This window comes from Marmota marmota, unplaced genomic scaffold (genome assembly GCF_001458135.2).
Source record: "Marmota marmota marmota unplaced genomic scaffold, marMar, whole genome shotgun sequence".
Classification (NCBI taxonomy): Eukaryota; Metazoa; Chordata; class Mammalia; order Rodentia; family Sciuridae; genus Marmota; species Marmota marmota.
In genome coordinates this window covers 1,131,664-1,140,934 of record NW_026000081.1, presented here as the reverse complement: position 1 = coordinate 1,140,934, position 9,271 = coordinate 1,131,664, and the positions used below count along the sequence as shown (strand labels likewise).

Sequence of the window (9,271 nt, the reverse complement as noted above, 5' to 3'; positions counted from 1 at the left end):
TTCTTAAACTCCCACGAAAGTCACACTCTATAATCAAAGGGGTTTGATTTGTTCCTCCACTTTGTAGGGATAACCACTCTGCCTTCTGAAGATTTTTTTCAAAGGTTTTAATCAAGACCAGGTGAGTAGTTGTGAAGTCCAGTCTTTCATATTTTAGCATTCTGCTCTCCTTACATACAGGTCTCAGCATGGAGCTGCAAGTGGAGGAGGACATGCATGAAGTGCTGATGGACTCATTGAATGAGGTATTTTTGGCTCATTCTAGCTCTCATGACTTGTCTCACCTCCGCAGGCCTCCCAAGACTCCAGCCTCCCTCTCTGAGGAACATGTGTTTTACTATACTCTGGATATGGCCAGTGAGTACACAGTATACAAGAAAAAGGCAGTGGACTGGGGCTGTAGCTCAGTGAAAGAGTGCTTGCTTGGCATGTATAAGGCACTGGGTTCAGTCCTTAATGCTGCTTTAAAAAAGTAAACAAAGGCATAAAGTAAATAAATAAATAAATAAATAAATAAATAAAGCTATCTGTCTACAACTGTTAAAAAAAAAATTAAAAAGAAAAAGGTGGCTCCTGGTGGCTTCCCAGATAGGTTCCCTATTATTTAACTTCAGCCCTGTAGGTAGGTAGAGAGATCTCCCTGCAGGCAGGTCCCATGGTTACTCATTGGTTTGAGGCAAACACTAGGATCAGGTCTGAAGCACAGGCATTGGTTGGGTCAGGTAGCTTGCACTCTTCCTACTTTTAGCCCCACCTGTCCCACCTGGCACTCACTGGCAAATGCAAGTTATGGGACATTGTGGGCAGGGGTGAGGAGTGTGAATGTATCCAAAGAAACAGATAGTTCTTCAACATGCATATGCCTCATCATCTATTGAGAAAATTCTTTTGCAATGAGTCCTCTTATCTCTCCTCTACTTGTCTTGTTAAATGTCGATTCTCAACAGTGTTTTTTGAGCATTTGTAGCTATCCAAGAAGGACAACAAAATTGATTATATTTTTTGAGATGGTACCATGTTTGCTTGGCTCTAAGCTCCTGTCCCAAATTCTCATGTCCATGTATGGCATTTTCCCTGAAAGGAAGGCTTCACCCTGTCACCTGAAAAATCTCTGAGTGGCCACGCATCCTGTGTCCGTGGAGCATCAAAATTTTTTCCCTTGTGTGACTTTGCATATTCCATCTAAATCTACTTTCAGTGTCTTTTCTAATCTGAACCAACATCAAGCAAAGTGTCTGCTGAGGCAAGTTACCCATGTGTTTTAGAAGGCAGCTAGGCACTTTTACCAGGATCTATGGGGGGGAAAGTGCATGCTTGACTTTTTGCCAGAGTTCAGACAGTGGATCTGGGTCAATAATTTATCAGGACTGCCTACTCATTTGGTCCCCAAACAAGGCCAGTTTTTCTCATAAGTGCAAGGGTATGTAGGTACGTTTAGGTTCTCCTTCAGTAATCTTCTTAGGCTATCCCAGTGTACCCAGAGAACATCTATATGCTTGTGTTTGCAATGGGTAAAGCAGGAGTGGTGTAATGTGACTGGTCTACTCTTGTTTTATTGGCAGAAAACAAACAAGATAGTAAGGATGAAGGACAAGAGCCAAATGCCCCCAGGTAATTCTGGTCATCCAGGGGTGCTAAGCTAACTAATGTGATATGTTGATTGTATATCATCTTCCTGCAGCCGGCCTTCGACAGATGGTGGCCCGTTCGGGGAGCCCCGGGACACTCGGGGGTAAGTGACGAAAAAAAAAACTGCCCGTCCATAGATAGGACGGGAGCAAATCTGCTCATCCCTAGGCAGATAGGGTGAGAGGAAAAATGGCCATTTCAAGAAAATGGAGAAGATTGATACAGTATGTTTGTGTCTTGTTTTGTCTTGAAATGTTGTACTGTCTTTGTGATGAAAATATGGAAGGGGTGAGAAGTAAATTACTAAGGGAAGAAGGCACCCCAGTGGAACCAAGAATAGTTAGGGCATGTGTTGATAAGAGCCCAGGAACTCTAGTCAGAAAGAAAAAGAAAGTTCAGAAGAAGAAGGATTATCAGGAAAAAAGTTGCAGCAAAAGGCTATTACTAAATACTTTTCATTACCGGAGGGTGCATCAATCAGCGAGGCGGCAGCTGCCACGTGCGCGAGCTGGTCTTGGCGCAGCAAGGGCTTTCCAAGAGGCGGCAACCGGCTCTTCCCTGCCCCCTGCCTGGGGAGCAGGATGCCACTGCAAGAGCCCAAATCCAAGCCTGACCTGGAGGCACAGTCTCGCAGGCTCTTGCTCCCTGTGCCCGGAGGCAGTTTGAGACCGGGACTCTCCCCAGGGCCATCTGGGGCTGCCCAGGCACTACAGCCAGCAGAAGACGCTACTGGTGTCCCTGATGTTTGGTCATTTTCAATGCCAATAACTAAACTACAGTGGTTCTCCCCCACCTGGAAGCTAATGAGTAATGAACACTATTAAGGCTTATTTCAAATGTAAAAAAACCTTGAGATAATGTACTAAATTGTTCAGAAGGTTGTTTTCTTAGTGGAATGCTACAAGATTTTCTTTAGCCAGCATTGTCGGAATTCCTGCCTTCGTCCCAGTGCCGATGAGGATGAGGGTAGAAGAATTTCCAGTGTTGCTGAAAACCGGACGAGACTTCGGATCAAGCTAGCTGCCTGCAGAACTTACCTGGACTGTGATTTAAGCTAGCTGCCTGCAGAACTTACCTGGACTGTGATTTACCGGGACTGTGAGTTAATCTATTGAGACACTGCTTTACCTGGACTGAGACAACAAACTGTAATCTACAACAAATTGTAACTCGGTATCTTTACAAACGGTGTCATTGCTGGTATAATTTTTCCAAGGGCTTCTTGCATGGAGCCATCAATTAGCTTGGTATTGTGACATTTTGTATCCTCCCTTTCTGTTTGTAACAGGTTATTTATGGTGTTTCTGTAAAAACCACTATGGTCGTTATTTAAATTAAACAAAAGGGGGAAATGTTAGAGTCTGTAAACAAGTCAAAATAACACCTGGCATTTTGCCAGGGGAATGTTAAAGTTCGTAAACAAGTCTGGATGGTGCCTGGCAAAATGCCAGAGGGAGTGGTTTGAGAAGTAACAAAAGTGAGCCATTAAGTGTGGAGATTCCTTATTGGTTGACTGATGTATCTAGTTTATGCTAATTAGATAAGCTGTGTGGAATGTATAAATACTGCTCCTGTCCTGCAATAAACGGCTTCCACTCCTGCTGTATCAATCTACACAAGTTGTTCGTCACCCCCCCGGTTAGTTTGCTGCAGCCGGACTGCGGCATCTTCCCTCTATATCCAGGGGAAAATTGGTCTGCTGTATTTATGTACCTATCACACACAATTTCAAAGTGTGTTTTCAAAGGACTTTGCTTGCTTTCTTCAATATTCCTGTATTAAATGCCAAAACTTATTAATTTCTTAACTTACTAAAATAGTAAACTATAAATGCTCATGGACTTTTGGCATTAAATGAGTCAGAATTGCACTCAAGGACTCCCCATGATACCTTCAGAAACACCTCCCTCAAATCCTTATCACTTATCAATAGAGTATGCATTCTGATGTGTTCCCTTGTTCCTGCATCAGGAAATTGTTTGTTCTAAGTCATGCTCAGGCTTGAGAGCTGGCACCCCGTTACCCAGCAATCACTGGAAGGGAGAAATGCCTCCTCCTCCCTCAGTCAGCATCTCAAGGACTTCCTCACCAAGAAAGACTCTGACAGTCACCTGGAGCAGGTCCTCTGAGAGCAAGTGGCTGATGGGAGTAGGCTGGCACAGCACTTTGTCTCTAAGCTCAACCCAGGTGGAAGGACAAAGAGATGCGTGGCCACATCCATGACAGAGATACACACAAACTGCTGATTTTTACCATTTCCACTCACCCAAATAACAATGCTATTGCCCACATAAGTTTGTATGTTTTCCTTTTGGTACTTATAGAGTTACTCCGAATGAATCAGTCTCAGGATTTCCTGTACCCAGGTCCCATCCACCTTCACATGTATGGTCTAAAGGCAGGGTTAAATTCAGACCTCCTCTCACATACTTCATAAATCATACAGAATAAAATCATGGCATTTGCAGGTACATGGATGGAGTTAGAAAGATAATGCTAAGTGAAGTTAGCCAAATGCCAAATGTTTTCTTTGATATAAGGAGGCTGACTCATAGTGGGATAGGGGGAGGGAACATGGGAGGAATAAACGAACTCTAGATCGGGCAGAGGGGTGGGAGGGGAAGGGAGGGGGCATGGGGTAATTAATGATGGTTGAATGTGATGATCATTACTTTCAAAGTACAGGTATGAAGACACAAATTGCTGTGAATATACTATGTATTCAACCAGAGATATGAAAAATTGTGCTCTATATATGTAATAAGAATTATAATGCATTCTACTGTCATATATAAATAAATTTTTAAAAAAAGAATAAAAAATATAAAAAGAAAAGAAAAAAGAGTCAGGCCTAAGGAAACTTTTCAGATATCCGTTGTGGGCCAACAGGTGATTTATCCTTTCTGGTTTATGTGTTCTCTTCTCAAAAATAGTATTTAAAATGCATATGGCATGATAGCTATAGCATTCAAACAGGGAATGTTTATGAGTGTAACTTTCTAAAGAATAAAGGCACTCCCAGGGTTTGGTTTAGAGAGATGAATAGTAGAATCTGGGGCTAGGATGTAGGTTACACTGGAATACTTAAGAGGTGACATGGAGAGACTTTTCCCTGGTTAAGTAATAGAATCAGGGATCGAGCGTCCTGTGAAATTCCAGATGTATGGAGTGTCATGGGACAGGGTTGTCTTTCTTCCCTGAAGAGGAATGAGTAGGTTTTCTATAAAGTCATATTGGGGGGTAAATCACTGAGCCTGGGAAGCAGCCCTGTGGCAGGAGGTAGCTACAGCTGGAGTTTCCCAGTGTTCACCGGTTGTCTCCAGTTTCTGTTGATGCGGGGAGAAAAAAAACATTTTTCCCTTTGCCCAGTTAAACAAATAGCATTCTGCCGCTAAGGAGGTTCATTTCATGGTGGCCACTTTGATTCATGGATACCTGGGCAGGCTATTTGTTTAAAGAAATGCATGAACCCTTTCTAAATTCATACTGTTAATTTCTATGTGCCATGATAGGCCACTGTGTTTTTAACAGATGAGGTAGAACTGCCTAATATCTAAAGGGGCTTTTATAAATTTGGTTGTAGGAAATAGTGAAGAGCATCATGATGAAGAAAAGGCATCACTCGAATCACTGGCCCCCAGGGAATCTTCAGGGGAGGGTAATTATCTGACAAAAAGGAACTCATAAACGGACAAAATAGCTGCCAGGGTAAAAACCATCTGTTCCTGTCACTGGTTTATTTTGCTTAAACCGGTCTTTATTTCCTATTTCCTGTTGGACATTGCCTTCTCTTCCCAGCTCTCTCAGCTCCACTGCCTCTTTCTTCTGGGAGGCATGGTCTTCATAAATCATTGGCACATGGACACTTTTCTAGGACCTATCTATTAGAACAAGAGTAGTTCAACGTGTAATCCTTTTCTTCAGTCAACCTTTAACTTTTATACAAAATAAAAATTTAAATCTGACAAGAGCCCCAATGATTACAAACCCTAAAGTGCAATGTGGATTATAGGTGGGAAACAAACTGTTCTGAGGACAGTTTTCTCTTGGTCACATAATGCAGAGTCATGTGGAGGACTCTGTATGTGGCATTCATAATCGAATTGAAGGGGACAGTAACTGGAAGGGTAGTCACAGGTTTCTTAAAGGCATAGCAGGAATGCTGAGTGCAGTGAAGTTGTTGATTCAACCCAAGATGATGGAAGCCTTTAACAAAGTTCTCTGTTTTCTTTATGGTATTGTAAGAGTGAGTCTGTTAATGGAGAACTGAGCAGCCTTGGGTACTTCTAGCTCTTAAAATCATCATATATTCCCTTGGTAAAGGGTAAACTCAGGATGAGACCCAAAAATCATTTCTATACTGTTAGCCTGGGCTCATGGACAGGTATGCCATAGCAAGAAAAGTAGATAGAATAAAGATGATATCATGTCATAATATGGATGTGCAAAGAAGGCAAAATGTCTCTGAGACTCTTCAATTCAGGAGACTATTGATCAGACAATTGTGTCTAAAATTCACCATGTTTTATGCACAAGGTCGACTCCTGTTCTGCTTCTCATTGTGTGATCCTTCTGTGGCTGTACCTTATAGGTAGAGTTCAGCCTCCTTCCTCATGAGCTTGTTATCTGGCCAGTACACTGGGCACTGGTGGCTCTCGGTCTCTCTCTCGTACAGTGGCACCTAAACTATATCCATGAGATGAAAATAGTTTTCTGGATCATTTTTGAAGGGAGGCACCTGTTTGGGTCTCCACCCTTCAGCTTTGAATCAGGACCAGCTGGGAGGCTGTAACTTCTAAACCACTGTGATTTCATCTTTTATTCTTCTCTACCTCAGCTGTCTCAGCAGTCTCAACAGTGAACTGCAGGAAGAGGAAGAGAATGACCTCCTGCTGGACGAAAAGTATTTTCTACCCTCTGGTCATCCTAATTCATCACACACAAGAACTCAGAAGCTCTGTGTTACCATCAGATGGGCCTAAAGTCAGCTGAGCTATGGATCGAGCCAGTGAGTATTCCTATCATAATTTAAATGAATTCAATTTCTCTCCCTGGTAAAGCCCAAATTCTGTGCACGCAACTCCACTGTCTAGGCTAAGACATATGCATACAGAGCCAGGCGACCCATTTTGTTTCAGAGTAGGTGCAGAGGTCAGGTGGATCTGGGGCTTTGTTATTTTCCTTGCCTGATCAGGGTTTTTTTTTTCCTGGTCTGTAGTGTGCCAGCTATAGATTTGCAGGTAGACTGGAGTCAGGAGGAGGGGATTATAAGCACCTCACAGACATTACTACAGCCTGTTCCAACAGGGATTGGTCAGACCTCAGTCTTTTTTTGTTTGTTTAATATTTATTTTTTAGTTGTAGTTAGAATACCTTTATTTATATATAGTGCTGATGATTGAACCAAGCCCTCGCACATGCTAGGCGAGCACTTTTGCTGGTGATTCACGACCCCAAGCCCCAGACCTCAGTCTTTAAAGGGGTCATATCATTCCTTCTGCATTGTCCTTGCAAATTGCATTTGTTGACCAATGCTTTCCTCTCTTCTTTGCATGTGACAGAAGATTTATAAAATCATTGTGAAATCACTTATAGTTCTTGAGTCCCGACTTAGTTTATCGACTTCCTCTGAGAAGGCTTTCCTTCAGTTAATCATTCCCATTTGTGTTTCTCTGGAGATTGCTGCAGTTTTCAACCCTAAGGAGCACAAGTGTTTTTTTTTTTTTCCCTCCAGAGATTATATGTTGAATCATATGTTAAGTCTGAGAGTTATGTTCTCATGTAAATTGTCAATGGTCAGTGTACATGATAAGGAACTTGACCCAGTTATTCAGACAGCACAGAGCATTTTTTCTTCCTAATTTCCAGAAATGTCACTCTTATTGAACAAGAGCCCTGTGAGCCCTTCATAGAGTATGTAGAGAAAAAAAATGAATTCTTCTTTCCTCTCACTCAAGGTGGAGTTTAACTTTTCCTCAGGTAAACCTTTGAAATTCTTGGGACTCTTTACTCATTGGTCAATTTGTAGGAAAAGCAGAAGTCTGTGATGTTTCACTATATCAGAATGTTTTATAGAAAAATTAACTGAGAAAACTTATTTTCCAACTCTTGCTTCAGTAAGTGCCTTCATGGTGTGACCATCTTCTTTCTTTTTCCCATTTTCATTGAGGTGCAGTAATGCAAAGATTTATTCTCAGTCTTATAGCATTTCAGAAACAGAAATAAAATACATGTTGTGAACTGTGGTACTGCCAAGTAAGCTGTGTGTACAGTCTACTCCATTAAATCCTCAAGAGAAACTATCCAGTAGTTGCTGGTGTCTCTACCATAGTGGTGACGACACTTGAGACTCAGCAAGGTCACTTAACCTGCCCAAAAATCTCCACTAGAGTCTGGTGGAAACATAGGGCCCATGTCTGTCTAATTCCTCAGCTAACGTGTTTCTACTGCTGTGCAGCCTGATCTTTCAAGGAATAGGCTGGGTTAGGTGTTTACATTCCTGATTCTTTTTGTTCTAAATGTTTTTGAGATTATTTCAAACAGTAACAGAAATATTGCTTCTCTGGAACAAAGAACTCATAAGGCCTCTGGCATGGGTTGCTGAGCTATTAACCAATCAGTGTACTGTGTCCATGGGAAGAACCAGTGCCTCATCCATTCCCTCCAAATGGAACTGGAAACATTCACCTTTATACATGAGTCTGAGATGAAGAAAAGGAGCATCCTAATTGCACAAATATTCATCCTGTGTAGATTCACTAACCCTAATGTGAATACTGTGAGCAGGACACAGCCATGACTACAGTAGTGGTTCCTCTCACTCTCTCAGACCTGTGTATACAGAAATCCCTGCATAAACAGCATGAGTAAAACTAAGCTACAACTTGATATTTTGTTGAGGACTTTCCCACCTTGCCAAGTAATACCATGTAACAATACTTTAGAGTTTGACACGTGGCTCCAATATCTCCTACAATGGCAGAGGATCTCCAAGTGTGAACCTTGAAAAATGTCAGCAGAGTTCCTCCCTACTAAAAGCAGGCAACAGAAAACATGACACAATTCTAACCCAATTTAAAATATTCAGTGCAGATGAGGGTAGACATGGCTCTATAGTCATTCACGGGAGTGGTAGAGAGAGTGAGTCCGCATTGAATTTAAGACCCCTTGAGACTAAACTGCCCCAAAGTCCTTCAGTCTGAGTTCAAGGTAGTTTAAATGGAATATCCTTGTGGGAAGGCAAGACTTTCCCAAGGGACTTTATAGATTTGTCCACTTTTCATAATAGACACTAAATGAAGGAGGGGCTGGAAACAGAAATTATACACAATACTGATTGAGGGATCCAGCCTCAAAGAACTGAAGGAAGTAGATTGAAGGGGAGGAGATTTGTTTTTGATATTATGAGACTAAATAGGATTTCATGAAAAGGAATGGACCAGGATGTCAGGGATTGGATATATAAAGGGAGTTTTCCTTCCTACCCAAATTATGTAATGACAGAGTGGCTGCTAGTAACATACCGTACAAGGCATTTGTGAAGAAACTGTCCAAGTTGCCAAGAGTCCATGAAGAGATTCTTGTGTCAGTGGCCATTTTCAATCCTTCCAATTCTAAGCTCCTTTTTTTCTCTGCTTGACTA

The 9,271-nt window shown here is 41.9% G+C and overlaps 1 protein-coding gene across 1 annotated transcript in view; it reads left to right on the top strand.

The window, feature by feature from the left end:
* Positions 1-238: 238 nt before the first annotated feature.
* The window catches only part of LOC107158642 (myomegalin-like), a 35,820-nt gene continuing 26,787 nt past the window's right edge, over positions 239-9,271 (top strand). Inside the window, exons 1-2 of the mRNA XM_048815075.1 lie at positions 239-357; positions 6,467-6,637. The gene's annotated coding sequence lies outside the window, so the exon portion shown is untranslated. The remainder of the gene's footprint in view (positions 358-6,466; positions 6,638-9,271) is intronic.